Source organism: Triturus cristatus, chromosome 2_2, assembly GCF_964204655.1.
Source record: "Triturus cristatus chromosome 2_2, aTriCri1.1, whole genome shotgun sequence".
In the NCBI taxonomy this organism is placed as follows: domain Eukaryota; kingdom Metazoa; phylum Chordata; class Amphibia; order Caudata; family Salamandridae; genus Triturus; species Triturus cristatus.
Window position 1 is genome coordinate 310,016,527 of NC_140582.1, and position 16,219 is coordinate 310,032,745.

General features: G+C 38.8%; 1 long non-coding RNA gene across 3 annotated transcripts in view; it reads left to right on the forward strand.

Moving 5' to 3' along the window:
- Positions 1-16,219, forward strand: part of LOC146862169 (uncharacterized) — a 334,729-nt gene that overhangs the window by 118,995 nt on the left and 199,515 nt on the right. For all 3 annotated transcript variants that reach the window (XR_014978389.1, XR_014978391.1, XR_014978390.1), the window contains exon 4: positions 3,172-3,268. This is a non-coding gene — a long non-coding RNA (uncharacterized LOC146862169). The remainder of the gene's footprint in view (positions 1-3,171; positions 3,269-16,219) is intronic.

Sequence of the window (16,219 nt, forward strand, 5' to 3'; positions counted from 1 at the left end):
CTTGACCCCCACCAATTGGGTTTCAGAAAAGGATGTAGCACAGAGACAGCGATCCTAAATATACTAAACAATATGCACAAATCTCTTGACACAGGTCAATGTTGCCTACTCATACTCCTGGACCTATCAGCAGCTTTAGACACGGTTGACCACAAACTTCTCATTAAGACACTTAAAGAAAGGGTTGGAGCGGAAGAGGTGGTCTTACAATGGTTCACCTCTTTTCTACAAAACCGCACCCAAAGAATAAAAATCAAATACTTCTTGTCGGACCTACTCCCTGTTATCAGGGTTGTCCCACAAGGATCAGTTCTCTCGCCGCAGCTTTTCAACATCTATATGGAACCACTTACCACCATATTAAAAAACAACAACATTCCCTTCCAGCTCTATGCTGACGATACCCAGATTTATCTGGAAACCACCTCCATCGAAGACACTCAGAGACTGAACGACACTCTGAGAGAAGTCAAACACAGGTTATCACACCACCACCTAAAACTAAACCAAGACAAGACAGAAATCCTCCACATCCCCAACAAGGAGAAGAACCCCCAAATCACCGAATAGTTAAAAGCTATTGATGCTCTCAATCACAACCCCACCCCAGCCGATTCTGTAAAATCGCTGGGAATCACTCTAGACCCTAAATTAGACATGAGTAAACACATCAAGAACACTGCAAAGAGCGGCTTCCTCAACCTCAAACTACTCAACAAAATAAAACCCTTCATCTCTCCCAATGACCTCAAACAAGCCACTAAATCCCTGGTGCTGTCAAGACTGGACTACGGAAACGCAACCCTCACAACATCAGCAAAATCTCACCTAGCTCCCCTCAGATCAACTCTGAACGCAGCAGCTGGAATGGTCACCGAAGTCAAGAAATATGAACACATCTCGCCTGCACTTAGAGAGCTAAAATGGCTCCCAATCGAAATGCGTGCCAACTTCAAAACTGCCTGCCTCACACACAAAGCGCTGCACACAGGGAATCCCACCTACCTGGCCTCAAAACTCCAGAAGGCCGGTCAGACAAGAAGCCTAAGGAGTACCAACACCCTACTCCTTATCCCTCCGAAAACTTGCAAACAGAAAACCGCATCGCGCTCCTTCGCAGGAAATGCGCCCAAAATCTGGAACTCCATTCTAATCCATATCAGGACCAATCCCTCCTTCCCAATTTTCAAAAGGCTGCTCAAAGACCTCCTCCTTAATCGATCTCTCACGAATGGATAGCTAAAGCCTAACTAATCGAAGCCTGCCCATAGCAGCACTTAGACACTACGGGCCCGATTCACAGAATTAACTTAAGACAAAATCCTAAACTTACTACTTTTGGTATTCACAGAATGCACTTACTACTTTTGGTATTCACAGAATGCACTTACTACTTTTGGTATTCACAGAATGGATTTACGACTACTAACTTTACGTCCCGGAGGTGGAGATTTTGGCCATGGCTAAATCTCTGCCACTGGCCGGAATCCCCACCTCCGGGCCGGAAGCTCCGCCTCCGGCCCAGAAGCCCCGCCTCCAGGCCGGAAGCTCCGCCTCCGGCCCGGAATTTCTGGCCCGAGTGCGGACGTAAAGTTAGTAGTCGTAAATCCATTCTGTGAATACCAAAAGTAGTAAGTGCATTCTGTGAATACCAAAAGTAGTAAGTGCATTCTGTGAATACCAAAAGTAGAAAGTTTAGGATTTTGTCTTAAGTTAATTCTGTGAATCGGGCCCTTTGACACTAAGACCTTACCTTATTAATCTCGCCTAGAGCCTCAGTGCTTTCTTCGGCGACATTTCTGTGAAACATCATAAGACACCGGACACCCTACTATGCTAACATATCTCATGAAGGACAATGGGCTCTTTTTCAAAGATACTCTGCGATAACGGCCTGACTCACTGTACATATTACTGTGTAAATTTATCTTACGTGTGATATTGCTGAAAAGCGCTCTGATACCTTCGGGTCTAGATAGCGCTATATAAAACTCATAAATAAATAAGACCGCTGGATTGTCATGGATGGAAAGGTGTTGGAACTTGAGCAACGTGTGGGAGACCGTCAAGATATCTCTACATAAATTCCTTTACCAGAGCAAGAGATCCACAAGCTGAAACTCCACACCGAAGACCTTGAAAATCGCAACCGGAGGAACTACCTTCGCCTTTATGGTCTTCCGGAAATATTGAGGGCCCGGATATGTTATCCTTTTTGAAGAAGTTCCTCCTGCATCTCTTAGATCTTCAATCCTCCTCACCTCTCAATATACAGCGTGCACATCGTTTGGGTCGTCTTCACCCTAATTCAAACAAGCCATGTGCTATCATAATGCTCTTCCTGGAATTTACTGAACTTATGCATGTTCTGAAGGCTGTTAAACACAAACGACGTCTCACTTGGTCAGGTCATAATATCTTCATCTCACAAGATGTCTCCAACGCAACGAATGCTCAACGTAAAACATTTCTGGCTCTTCGCCCTCAGATGAGACATTTGAACATTCAGTATGGCATTCTCCATCCTTGCCTTTGCAAAATTACGCATGGAGGAAGCTCACGTTCTTTCGACGATCCTGAGAAACTCAAACTCTTTCGAAACAGCATTTCCTCTTGTAACATGGATACTAATACTTAATTTTCTCTTAGTTAACTGGTTGATATTGTTCTTCTAAAATTTTATCTGTCTTGTCTTTCTATAATTCATTCTTCTTTTCTATTTTTCTAGTGCTCTCCCATCCTTTTTTCTTTTTATGTCTTATATTACTTAAATTACTCCTATTTTTTTGTTTTCTTTCCACATTCTTTATTTTCTATTATTTGTTATTTCTTTATTTCTTAAGAGGTCTTTCATTGCCTATTCACTCTTACCGCCATCCTTGTTTTTCAGTGTCACCTTACTCCTCTCATACCGGTTGCTTATTTCTTTGAAGTCTGGATACTTTTCCTTGATCTGTTTCCTTATTCTGTTTTTCTACCTCTTCCTCCTTCTCTCTTCCCCTTTCTTTTTGTTCCTTGACTATTTCCCCTTACGTTTTTTTCTCATTGCTATCTTATTACCTCTGAGTGTCTTTCTTTCTCTCTATTTTTTTTCCAATTTTGTTATTTTTTGTGTTCATTGTTTAACATTTGATAAATGTTCTTTCTTTTTCTTTTTTATTGGTCATACAGCTTACTGTTCCTGTTTCCATATGCTCCCCCCCTCAACATGTTTACCGTTGTCTCGTGGAATGTACGTGGTCTAGGTCATCCTGTCAAACGTCAAAAGGTATTGTCTCATTTATCCAAACTCAATACTCATGTTGCCTTTTTACAAAAGACTCATTGTAATGATGTGGAATCTCTTAAGCTTAAACGTTAATGGGTTAATCAAATAGTTTTTCTTCTGCTGTTGACCGTCATGGCGGTGTTGCTATTTTATTTCATAAATCAATTAATGCACAAATATCATCAACTGAAAGTGATTCCAATGGGCGATGGGCTCTGGTTGACACTATTATCTGTAAAAGACAAGTCACTTTCTTTAACATTTATGGTCCTGTCAAACCCGACCCACAATTTTGGTATTGTATTAAATTGAAATTATCCTCTATCCCTAACCCCAATATTATCATTGGTGGTGATTTTAATAATTGGCTAGATCCTTATTCTGACAGAAAATCTAAATGCAATTAAACCTGATAAGACCCACAAATCATTTCAATCTGCCATTGCCTCTCGTCCTTTGTATGATGTATGGAAGACATGTAATCCAGATATTTCTGAATTTACTTTTTCTTTTACCTGTCCACCAGACTATGTCCCGTATTGATTATATTCTGGTTCCTAAATCATTACTCCCTTGTATCCATTCCTCTGAAATTGGTTCTATTTTTATTTCTGACCATGCTCCTATGTCTGCCTCTTTTGATATGTCCCTTAATACTTGCAAACAAGGCCGTTGACATTTTAACAATCACTTACTCTGAGACCAAACCTTCATTTCAGAAGCGACCTGCTTTATTAATGAATTTTTCCAATTCAACAAACCTTCAGATACCTCAGTTAATAACAACTGGGATGCTTTTAAAGCATCATTTAGAGGCTTTACTATTGCTTACTCCGCAAAGAAAAATAAATTACTTAACGCTACATATCAGGAAACTCTTCAAAAGATTAAGACCCTGGAACACAATTAGTTTTCCTCTAAATCCTCCGCTACTCTGCAAGAATAGACTTCAGCCAAATCTACCTTAAATAAAATTGCCACTGTTGTTGCTTTTAACATTCTCCTTAAGATTAAATCTAAATTTAATGGAGGCCAAAATAAGGTGGGGAAAATGTTAGCCAACTATTTGAAAATAAAATCAGAATGTAAAAATATTGATCCTATCCACTCAGAAACAACCAATAAACTTCTTTCCTCCGATTCAGATATTGTAGATACATTTCAATCCTATTATTAACTTTTATATATAGAAGATACAACTCCTTCTGAAAAGGATTTTGAAACTTTTTTCCAAGGTATCGCTAAATCCCCCTAACTTCCTGATACTTTTTTACCTCTTGAAAATGATATCTCCCTTCAGGAGATAACCGATGCTTTTAAATCTTTAAAAAAGGCCAAAGCCCCTGGACCGGATGGTTTCTCCACTGAACTATTCTTAACTTTTTCTACAATTTTTGCCCCAAAATTATTGGACCTTTTTAATTCATTTCTCTCCAATTCTAAAGCATGTGGCTCTTTTTTAGAAGCCCTTATTATTGTTATTCCCACACCGGATAAAGACTCTTCTTTCTGTAGCATTTTTCAACCCATTTGACTGATTAATTATGATTGCAAACTTTTTGCAAAGATTTTGGCTTCCCGCTTAGAAAAAATTATTCCTCATCTCATCGATCCAGATCAAGCTGGCTTTGTTAAAGGCCGACTTTCCTCTGATAATGCTAGAATGTTTTCAAATATTTTTGCCCTTGGGAAAAAAGTACTCTTCTCCTTTAGCTGCCCTCTCACTTGATGCTGAAAAAGCCTTTGACCGAATAAACTGGAAATATATGCTTTATACTCTTAAATGGTTTAGTTTTGGTCAAAGGTTTATTTCTTATATTAAATTACTATATACTGCCCCGCTTCTGTTTTTGTCAACGGTCTTTTTTCTTCATATTTCCTCTTACAAAGAGGCACTCGTCAGGGTTGCCCTCTTTCCCCATTACCTTTTCTCCTCTGTTTAGAACCCTTTCTTGAACGCATTAGTGTGGTATTCTCCTGTGCTGTTATGTTCCTTAGTTAGCACTCATATGTAATTCTATCTATTTGTTTGTCATGCTACGCTGATAAACACAGCATTTCTGGATTACACATTTATTTCTCTAAAAGTTGCCAGCAATCTTGTATACGCTGACAAGCACAGCAATAATTTTGTTTCTGACAAACACAGCTAACAAAACTTTTCTTTGTCATACATCGCTGATAAACTCATCTCTGCTTAAAGTAATGTTTAGTGGAATCCATTAATTACTCCTACCTACACTTTGCTTACAAGTACAACTTTTGTTAATTCATGGTTATTTTTCCTCATTTTATGTATTAATCTGTTCCTTTTCGGGTTGAATCAACGTTTTAAAGAACCACTCTTATTCAATCCATAGTTATAATATCAATGCAAACATGCAAAACATAACTTCAGCATATTTTCTTTCTCTCTAATCCTGGGGAACCACCCATATCTTGGTGGAAAGGAAAAAAGTGATCCTCAACTATGCCAGAGTCTGTGGTGTATCTTTGAGCGCCGAAAGAACATTTTCTCTTTTATTACACTGCCGAAGGTCAGAGGGCCAGGATGTTTTTGAACATCTCCCAAATTTAAATGATGATGAGTCTGATTATCTTAATGAATTCGAAATTGCTCTTAAGAAATTAGACAAACACTATCTGCCTAAACTCTGTACCATCTTAGAGCGTTATCATTTTGGGAGGCGTGTACAACAACGTGATGAGTAGGTTGAGACCTACATCACAGCTTTGCGTAAACTGGGTGCTACATGTAAGTTTGAAAATTCCTTGGAAGAACGCATAAGAGGCCAGTTTATGCTTGGTTGTAATGTGGAAAAAATAAAAGATGACCTCTGGCAAAAAGACGATCCCAACCTTGACAAAGTTATTATCTCAGCTAAGAGAATTGAACATTTGTTAGCTTGTGTGGAAGTCATAAAAAAAAAAAGATAATGGCAATTCCCAAGAAATGCATCACGGAAAAGTTCAAGCCATTGACAAAAATTCTCCGAAATCTTCCAAAGAACTTGATGTAACTAAAAAGGGTCGTACTTCTAATTATTTTCCTTCTACTTCCAAATGGAAAGATGGTACAAAAATTTAATGTTTTCATTGTGATCTTTATGGTCATCTTGCTAATTACAAATCCTGCCCTGCTCTTTCATCAAAATGCCACAACTGTGGCAAAACAGGTCACATTTCTAAAGCGTGTAGAGCTAGGAAATTTAAGTCAAACAAACTTGTTAAGGAAGTCTTTTTTCGAGAAAGATGACTCTGATTATGAACAGGGAAATCTACATTGTGGGGAAGTTATTTTATCTGATGTACCTAACAAGTGTAAGGGGCCTGTTGACTCTGTTCTTATCAATGATTGTAATATCAGAATCCTCTTTGATTCAGGTGCTAAGATTTCTCTGATACCTAAAGATTTTTTTCATCTCAATCTGCAAGGTAAAGTGAAAGTATATAAACCGGATATCAAACCAATAGCTTATGGAGGCCAACCCATTAAGCTCTTTGGTTATTTTCTTGGTGATATTAAATACAAACAAAGGCTAACTGCAGGGAAAATTTACATATCATATAGAAGTGACAGCATTATCAGCTGGTTTCACCAGGCTGATCAAGGAGTTTCATTAATTCCAGGAGCTAACCCCTGTATCATACTAAGAGACTTACCGCAATTTTCTCCTACTAAAAGCATGAGGAGTATAGACACGTGTGTGGAAGAAGTTGTGCATGAGAATGAATTCAACTTGAAATTACAGACTGAATTCAAAGATGTTTTTCATGAAAAGTTAGGTTGTCTTTCCAACTACGTTCATAAAATCATTTTGAAACACAATTCAGTCCCAATTTCATGCAAAGTACGGAATGTCCCTCTAGCAATGAAGGATTCAATGCATGTAGAACTTGAGAAGTTAAAACGTGATGGAATTATTATTGAAAGTGAAGCAAGCCAATGGTTGGCTCCAGTTGTTCTTGTGCGTAAGGCCTCAGGTGACGTGTGATTATGTGTGGACTTGCGCGGTCTTAATCGTGCAGTCATTGAAGACAAATATCCGCTTCCCAACATCTCTGAAATGCTTGCTCAGTTGAAGAATTCTTGTATTTTCTCTACACTTGATTTACGTGCTGTCTATCATCAGGTAAAGATAGATGCAGAATCCATGGATCTGACTGCCTTTATTACCCCTTTCGGAACCTTTAAATTCACTCGTCTTCTGTTTGGTCTCCGCGGCCTCTGTTTTTCAGAGAGTCATGGAGGACATACTGAAAGGAATAGAGGGAGTCAAGATCTACCAGGACGATGTGTTAATTCATGGCTCTTCACAAGCTGAGCATGATTTGAGACTGAGAAGTGTCCTAGAACAATTTCGCAGCAGAGGTTTGACTCTACGCGAAAACAAGTGCAAATTTAATCTAAAAGAAATAGATTATCTTGGACATCATTTATTGTGTAATGGTGTTAGACCTAAGGAACGTTTAGTGAGAACAATTGATGATTTATCTGTTCCTCAGTCTCGCGATGAACTTGTAACGTTCTTAGGTATGGCAGAGTACTATAACAAGTTTGTCCCACATTTTGCCAACCAAACTCATACTCTCAGGTCTCTCCTTAAAAAAGGGATAACATTTCTTTGGAGGCATCAGTGGCAGTTAGTTGAAGAAGTCAAAGAAGCTCTTAAATCAGCCCCATCCTTACAGAGCTTTAACACCCCTTTATACTCTGTTCTGATTACTGACGCAAACTCTAAGGGTTTGGGAGCTGTTCTTAAACAGTTCACAGATGGTAAAGAAGAAACCATTATGTTTCTCTCAAGAGCTCTTGTAGGACCAGAATTACAATATTCTGTGATTGAAAAAGAAGCTCTTTGCATTTATTGGGCTATCAGGAAACGTAAAAAATGTCTGTGGGGTTCTTCCTTCGTAGTACATTCTGATCATAAGCCCCTCAAATACTTATTTGGCAAGAAAGATCTCAATGCGATTTCTTCCAGGATCTGTAAGAGGATTATTGCACTACAAGGTTTTGATTTTCTTGTCAAATATATTCCAGGAGTTGATAATAAAGTTGCTGATTGCCTGTCACGTTTGTTACCTGCAGGTTCCGATATACTTGACTCTGATGACTCTTGGGCAATAGATAACTTTAATGTCTGTGAGATTGTCGAAGGGGTTGTGTCAGAAATGGAATGGCGCGAATCCTTAAAGCAAGACAAAGTTTTAAATGAAATATGCAAGTTTGTGTCTGGTGGGTGGACAGGTATTAAATCTCTTTCTGATGAGGCAAACAAAATTTGGAATGTAAGGCATGAACTCTCCTTACACAGTGTTCTGTTGTGGAGAGGTTCACGTCTGGTTCCACCATTTGCACTTCAAGAGAAGATTGTTCACCTTGCACATAATGGTCATCAAGGTATATCAAAAACAAAGGAGAGAGTTCGTATGCACTTTTGGTGGCCAGGTGTTGACATTTTGGTGGAACGGTTGGTAAGAGATTGCTATGAGTGCAGAATGTCTGACAAAGTGTGCAAGACTAGAACTCAGCCGATGATCATTCGTGATTCTCCTACTAGGTGTTGGCAAAATGTTGCTCTTTATCTTTTAGGTCCAGTTTTTTCTAAATCTGGTCAGTTTTTGTCTTAGTTCTTATTGACATGTACTCTAGGTGGCCGGAGATCAAGGTTACCCAAAGTATTGAAACCAGGGATGTGGTAACATTTCTAGATAATGTTTTCTACAGAGAGGGTCTTCCTGAGACTCTTTTAACTGAGAATGGAGTACAACTAGTTTCAAAAGAGATGGAGGTCTTTCTATCTAAGAGAGGAATTATTCATAAAACATGCTCTCTTTACCACCTGAATGCAACGGAATGGTTGAGAGATTTAATCGTGTACTAAAAGAATCTATTCAATCTGCAAAAGAACAAGGTTGTGATTGGAAGAATGCTATTTTAGAGAGAGTTATGGTCTATCGTTTGACTCCTCATTCTACAACGGAGAAAGTTCCCTTTGAATTATTCAGGGATCGTACACCTAATACCCAATTGTTTCAATCCTGGATGAGAGGATATGGAACTGAGATTAGTATTGCTGAGGATCCCCTGTGGAAGGCTCGTCAGAATACTAAGTCTAAGAAAATGAAGGAAAATTTTGATGCAAGGCATGCTGTTGCTCATATGAATGTCAATGTTGGTGATTGTGTAAGAGTTCGGTGTCCACAAAAATCTGGAAGTAATTAGTTCTCCATTCACCACAAGGTAGTTAAGTTGTTTAAAAACGCAGTAAAATTAGAGGATGGTCGTATTTGGAACCTCAATAGAATTACTCCTGTACGCTTTCTTTCTCCTTCTAATTCTTCTACTCAACAGTCTCCATCTACACAAAACATACCTCCTCTGCGTAGGAGTTCTCGTTCTTGTTCTGTTCCTACAAAATTGCATGATTATGTCTGCGACTGAGTTATCAGTTATTGTTACTTTGTTTATGTTTGGGGGGGAGATGTGTGGTATTCTCCTGTGCTGTTATGTTCCTTAGATAGCACTCATATGCAATTCTATCTTTAGAGTTCACTATTGGAATTCAGAATGTATTGGATGCTTGGTTACAAGGTTCTCCAGAGAGTAGTTTCTGCTGGATTGCTTGTGGCTAGGACGCTACTTTCCTTACTCTTGAAAATAAAAAAGAATATTATTGTTTCACCTCCTGTCTCCTGATGCTTCATTACAATTAGACATAACCCTAATATAACTGGCTTTAACCTTAACTACCATTAAATTAAACTTTCTGCTTATGCAGATGATATCCTTATTTACATGTCCAATCCCTGCAACTCCCTTCCCCCTTTTTTTACAAGAGATTGCTTTGTTTTCCACTGCCTCTGGTTACAAACTGAATTTTTCCAAAACTGACATCTTACCTTTAAATTCATCATGTTATCGTTACATGTTTGATACAGCCAACTTTACTTGGTGCCCCCAAAAGATTTAATACTTAGGAACATGGTTTTCTTCAAATTTTCCTGATACTTTAACCCATAATTTTTCTGCCTTAAAACTCAAACTTACCAGTTTACTATATTCCTGGTCCCCATTATTTTTATCCTGGTGGGGCAGACTTGATACCATTAAAATGATGATTGTTGCCCAGGTGCTTTTTACGTTCTCAATGTTACCTTTTAAAATTCCTTATTATTATTTTTCTCAGATTATTTCTATTTGTACCAAATTTTAATGGAACAACAAACAAACTTGCATTGCTCTATCTAAACTAACTCGTCCTAAATCAGAGGGTGGTGTCCGTTTTCCTGATTTTAAATTATATCACACAGTTTTGTTGATTTGTCAATTCTATACCATGTCTAAAGATTATCAATATTCTTCAATGCGAACATGGCTTGCTGTTGAACGCTCACTTTTAAATGACTTTTCTTTTCAGGATATTATGTTTATGACCAACTGTACTTTTATTTCCAAATACCCTATCTTAAAATATTCTCACCATCTACTACATACCCTTTTTTCCCCAAGGTTTTGATCCTTATCAATCCTTTTTGTCCTCTTCCATATGGTTTAATAAACATATTAAATTCCTCCACAAATCTTTCTACTGCAAGCACTGGAAGGAAAAGGGCATTTCTTATGTACATCAGTTGATGGTTGTAAATTCAATTCTACCCTTTCCCCAATTACAAGAGAAATGTAACCTTCCTGACTCTTGTATCCATCAATATAATACATTATTTCCTGTTCTCCAAACCTTTTTACAAAATTTCAACTCCAACCCTACTCCCATTTCTTTTACTCCTGCTACACCTTTATTTAAAATTTCCCCTGACCCAACTCTAAGTGCCTCTTTTATATATAAAACTTTATCATCACCTACTAGCACTCGGAGTAAATCTCCTATCGAATTACTTTGGGAACAAGACTTATCTCGTTCACTCTCTGTTCATCAATGGGACCAAATGTGGCAAAAGATTCTCAAAACTTCTGAAGCTGCCAATATTACACCATCCCTATATTTTATTTATAAAAAAATTACCATTCCATTTCTCCATTATGTTGGTCCTGTCTCTCCTCTGAAGGCTCGTTGATGCATTTACTTTATTATTGTACCAAGGTTTATGATTTTTGGAAAGCTATATGGTCGAAATGTCTATTGATTTTTACTTCTGCTGTTCCATTTGCTATTCACAATATCTTTTTAGGTACCATATCTGCAGATTTCGACCACCTCCCTTCCAAAACTATTGTATTTGGCCTCTTTATTGCTATTGCCTTTAAAGTTATATTAACATGTTGAAAGATAACTCTAAACTATCCTTTTTGCTCTGGTGGAATTTGATTTGTGATGAACATAGAGTTGCTTCTGTGTCCCATTCTTCTATTTATTTAAAGATTAAATCTGATTTATTATGATTACCTTTTACTACATTTTTATCCTCGCACTCATCTTTCTTATAACACCCATTTTTACTCTATTCATTTACTTTTCCTTTCTTCTCTCTCTCTTCCCCCCTCTGTCTCCCCTTTTCTTCTTCTCTTTTTCTTTCCTCTGTCCCTTTATATAACAAAACATACAAACAATATTTTTTCGAATGGAACACATTATTTTATTACGTTAATGTAACTTTTTACCCTTACTACTCTTCTCCTCGTACATACTTCTTTCTTTTTTATTATAATATTTGCCAATCTTATTATGTACTATTCTTGTTCCAAAAGATTGTATTAATCTTTGTTTATTACATCTTTATCCAGTTATGTAATGTTTTAATTCTGTGTTCATTCCCTCAATAAAAAATTATTTAAAAAAAAGAAATGCAACTCTCAAAATCAGAGCCTACTGACTATCTTGAGGTAATAGCTAGGAGGAAATGGGAAGCTAGCAGGTTGTCTCATCATGAATACGGGAAGGGTTGTGGCAAATTGCTTGCCTGGAAGACCAAAGCTAATCAGACAAGGAATCTGATTAAAGATCTTAGATGTCAAAATTCAGGCGATATAATCTCTGACGATGATGAGGTTGAGAATGCTTTTACCCAGTTTTTCCAAGACCTCTATGCAGAGGACTTGACGGTAGGTGAAGATCAAATTGAGGACTTTCTTCAAGACTTGGAACTTCCATCCCTACAGGGGATTGCGAATGAAGATCTTAACAGCCCCATTTGTCTTGAAGAAACTCTTCAAACTATCAGTGGCTTAAAAAAAGGGAAAGCTGCAGGCCCTGATGCCATCCCAAATAAGATCTATATCATATTAAAGTACGAGCTTGCCCCGATACTGTTACACACGGCCAGGATCTCCCGTCATCCTGGGATGTTGCCACTATAACCATTCTCCTTAAACAAAATAGGAACCCGAGGGTTTGTGAGTCTTATAGACCCATCTCCCTCCTTAACAGTGATTATAAAATAAACACTCAGATTTTACCAAAACGACTGGATTAGGTGGTGGGATCTTTAATTCACACTGATCAAAAAGGTTTCATGAAGGGTAGACAACTTCATGAGTTAACCCACGAGTTAATAGGTGCAATCAACCTGGCGAGGGAATATGGGAGCCCTTCAATAATAGTAATGACTTTTGGTGCTGCAAAACCCTTCGCTAGGGTCAGTTGGCCTTTCCTGTATAAGATGATTCAATGCTTTAATTAAGGAGAGGTCTTCCTAGCAGCAGTCAGGGCCTTATATAAAAACTCCTCGGCTAGGGTCTTGGTTAACGGGAATCTTACTAAGGTAATAAACATTGGTAGGGGGACCAGACAGGGATGCCCCCTTTCCCCTTCCTGTTTAACCTCTACATTGAGCCATTGGCATGTAAATTAAGGGCATGCCCGAACATCCACCCCTTCGTCTGTAATGGTAGGTCAAAACAAATTGGGCTGTATGCAGATGACCTGATGAACTTTACAGGAGACCTGGCCAGGTATCTCCCTGCAATCTGAGAGATGCTGGAAGGATTTGGTAGGGTATCAGGTACTCCATTAATCAACAAAAGATGGAGTTAATGCAGTGGAACACCAATTACAGGAGTGAGTTAACAAGACACGAAATAAGATATCTGGGAGTCCAAGTAGTACATAATTTGGATAAATTAGCTTTGACAAGTTAGTTACTGGTGTCAAAAAACAGTTACAGGCTTGCGGAGTACTTCCATTGTCCTTTTTAGGTAGATCTAATCTTCTGAAAATGTCAATCCTTCTGAAGTTTACTTTTTTGTTTAATGCTATCCCATTAGAGTTTAAGAAGGGTTCGTTTAAGAAAGTGCAAGGGGAGTTTACCAGTTTTATTTGGGGAAATAGAAGCCCTAGAATCTCCTGGAAGAAGCTTTGAAGAAGGAAAGAACACAGTGGCATTGCTAGTCCAGGTCTTTATCAGTATTACCGCACTTTCCATCTGAAGAAATTCCGACAGCTTCTGATGGGTAGCTCTTGTCTGTGCCCGCTTTTTAGGGCTCTTACTTCAGGTTCCCCTACAGCAGGCTTTTTTCTCCTCAAATTCGGATACCCCAAATTCTTTAAAAAAGTCAGGTTAAAGATTCTCATAGGTGCTTCTAAGATCTGGTATCAAGTAAGACTTTCCTTACAAATAAATACCTTACTACAGTGACTCAGCACCTATTTGGGATTCCCCTGATACTCCAGACTGCCTTTTAGATTAACTTGCAACTCCTATCTGAGGGTTCTGTTTCTAAATTAAAATATTACCAACTAGCAAGTTGGGCAAATACCCTGGGGAAGGACGGTAAAGGGAATCCGAACTTGGAGGCTAGGATACACTTACGACCACTTTTAAGAAAGGAAGTCACAGAATAGAACTGGACGTTAATTCAGACCAGTGAAGAAGTGCGAAACCTGCTGACAGAGATCTGGAGGAGGGAGCTGCCAGACCAAGACTTTGAATTATTATGGCAAGTATCTATGTCTCACTTGTAGTCATATGTGAAATCTGCTCCACTGAGGAAGAACCATCTCTTTACTGTCCATAAGGCCTACTGGACACCACGGAAAGTATCGATGCTGGGCAGTCGGGCAGTAAAGAAGTGCCTCAAGTGTGGAGAAGACAACGCGAACAATGTTCACATGTTTTGACAGTGCCCTTCAGTCCAGATCTTCTGGCTTGAAGTGGATAAGATTATTTCAGAAACCCTGGGTCGAGAGATTAAGGTGAGCCTGGCTTTGGTAATCTTTGGGGTGGTTCCGGTAGGGGAGGGAAATGGGGTTTTTCTTAAAACTCACAAAGCCCTAATTTTTGTTTTAATCCTCCTTGAACGTAGAAAGTTGTGTATTAAGTGGAACCTTCAATGCCCCCCTGTGGAGGCAGAATGGATCCGATCAGTACAAAAAATATCGACTCTCGACATGGCCACTAAGTTAGTTAAAAGAACAACATTTTGGGAACTCTGAGACAACTGGTTTAAATCATATGTTACTAATTTAATCCCCTGAGCATAGAAATCCCTTCCGTTCTTTGTTTTTCTGTTTTCTTCTTTCTCTTTCTTCTTATGTGTATGTTTATGCTGAAATTCTATGGTCCAATGATTAGCGATATGCTACACAGGTAGCACAAGATTTGTGGTTACGTACTTGCACCTGTACAGAGGAGTCCGCTTTACCGACCAGGCAGGAGGTCTTTGTGTGGCCCGGGATGTTTTTTTTACATCTCTCCCTCGTGGAGAGACCGGGTACTCCTTGCCATAGTCAGTCAGACCGTCCTGACACCCTAGCATAAACTGCCAAATGAGGACTAACAAAAAAAACACACAAAAAAACATCCCTTTCACTTAAGATGAAGCTCAAAACTCACTCCCTTCATTTAAGGCTGTTGCCATACAGTATATGTTTTTTTGAATTAATATTTCCTGCTGTGTCACATTTACTTATTTGTTGGTTACTTCATGGATGTTTTATTCATCATCCAACATGCGGTGTTTTCAAAAGGTTAAGTTTGACCCTTACCTCCTTTAGCTCTCCCATTTCTCTGAACCCTAAAATCACTGCTACTTCCCTTTTCTTCTACCCACCCATGAACCCTAAATTCACCCTTTCCTCCTTTTAGCTCTTCCCATTCCTGAACTCTAAAATCACCTTAACCTCCCTTCACGTCTACCCATCTCCGAACCCTAAAATCATCCTTCTCCTCTACCGCTACTAATCCCTGAACCCTAAATTCACCCTTACGTCCCTTTACCTCTACCCACCCCTGAACACTAAAAATCCCACATACCCCCTTTACCTCTTCTCACCCCCTAGACCCTAAAATCACTCTTTACCTCTAGACACACATGAGCTCTAAAATCCCTTTACCTCTCTTTATCTCTATACTCCCCATATCCTTAATTCACCCTTACCTCACTTTACCTCCACTCATCCCTGAACATTAAAATCACCCTCAATCACCCTTTTCCTCTACCTACCCATGAAACCTAAAATCACCCTTCCCTCACATTTGTTGGTTACCTCTTTTATCATTTAGAGCAAGGTTTATTCATCACAAAACATGCAGTGTTTTTAAAAGGGTTATATTTCACCCTTACCTGCCTTTACCTCTAACCACCCTTGAGCCATAAAACCCCCTTACCTTCTTTTACCTCTACTCACCCAAACCTGTAATTCACGATTACCTCCCATTACCTGTACCCGGCTGATAACCCTATAATCACCTTTCCCTCACTTAACCTCTACACATCCTTGAATCCTAAAATTACCCTTACCTTCCTTTATCTCTACCCACATCGAAATGTTTAAATCACCCTTACCTTCTATTACATCTATCTGCTGCAAAACCCTAAAATCAACTTTACCTCTACGCAAACCTGAACCATAAAATCCCTCTTACTTCCCTTTATCTGTAATCCTAAAATCACCCATAGCTCCATCTACCTCTACCTACCCCTGAACACTAAAATCACCATGACCTCACTTTACCTCTACACATTCCTGAACCCTAAAATCACCCTTA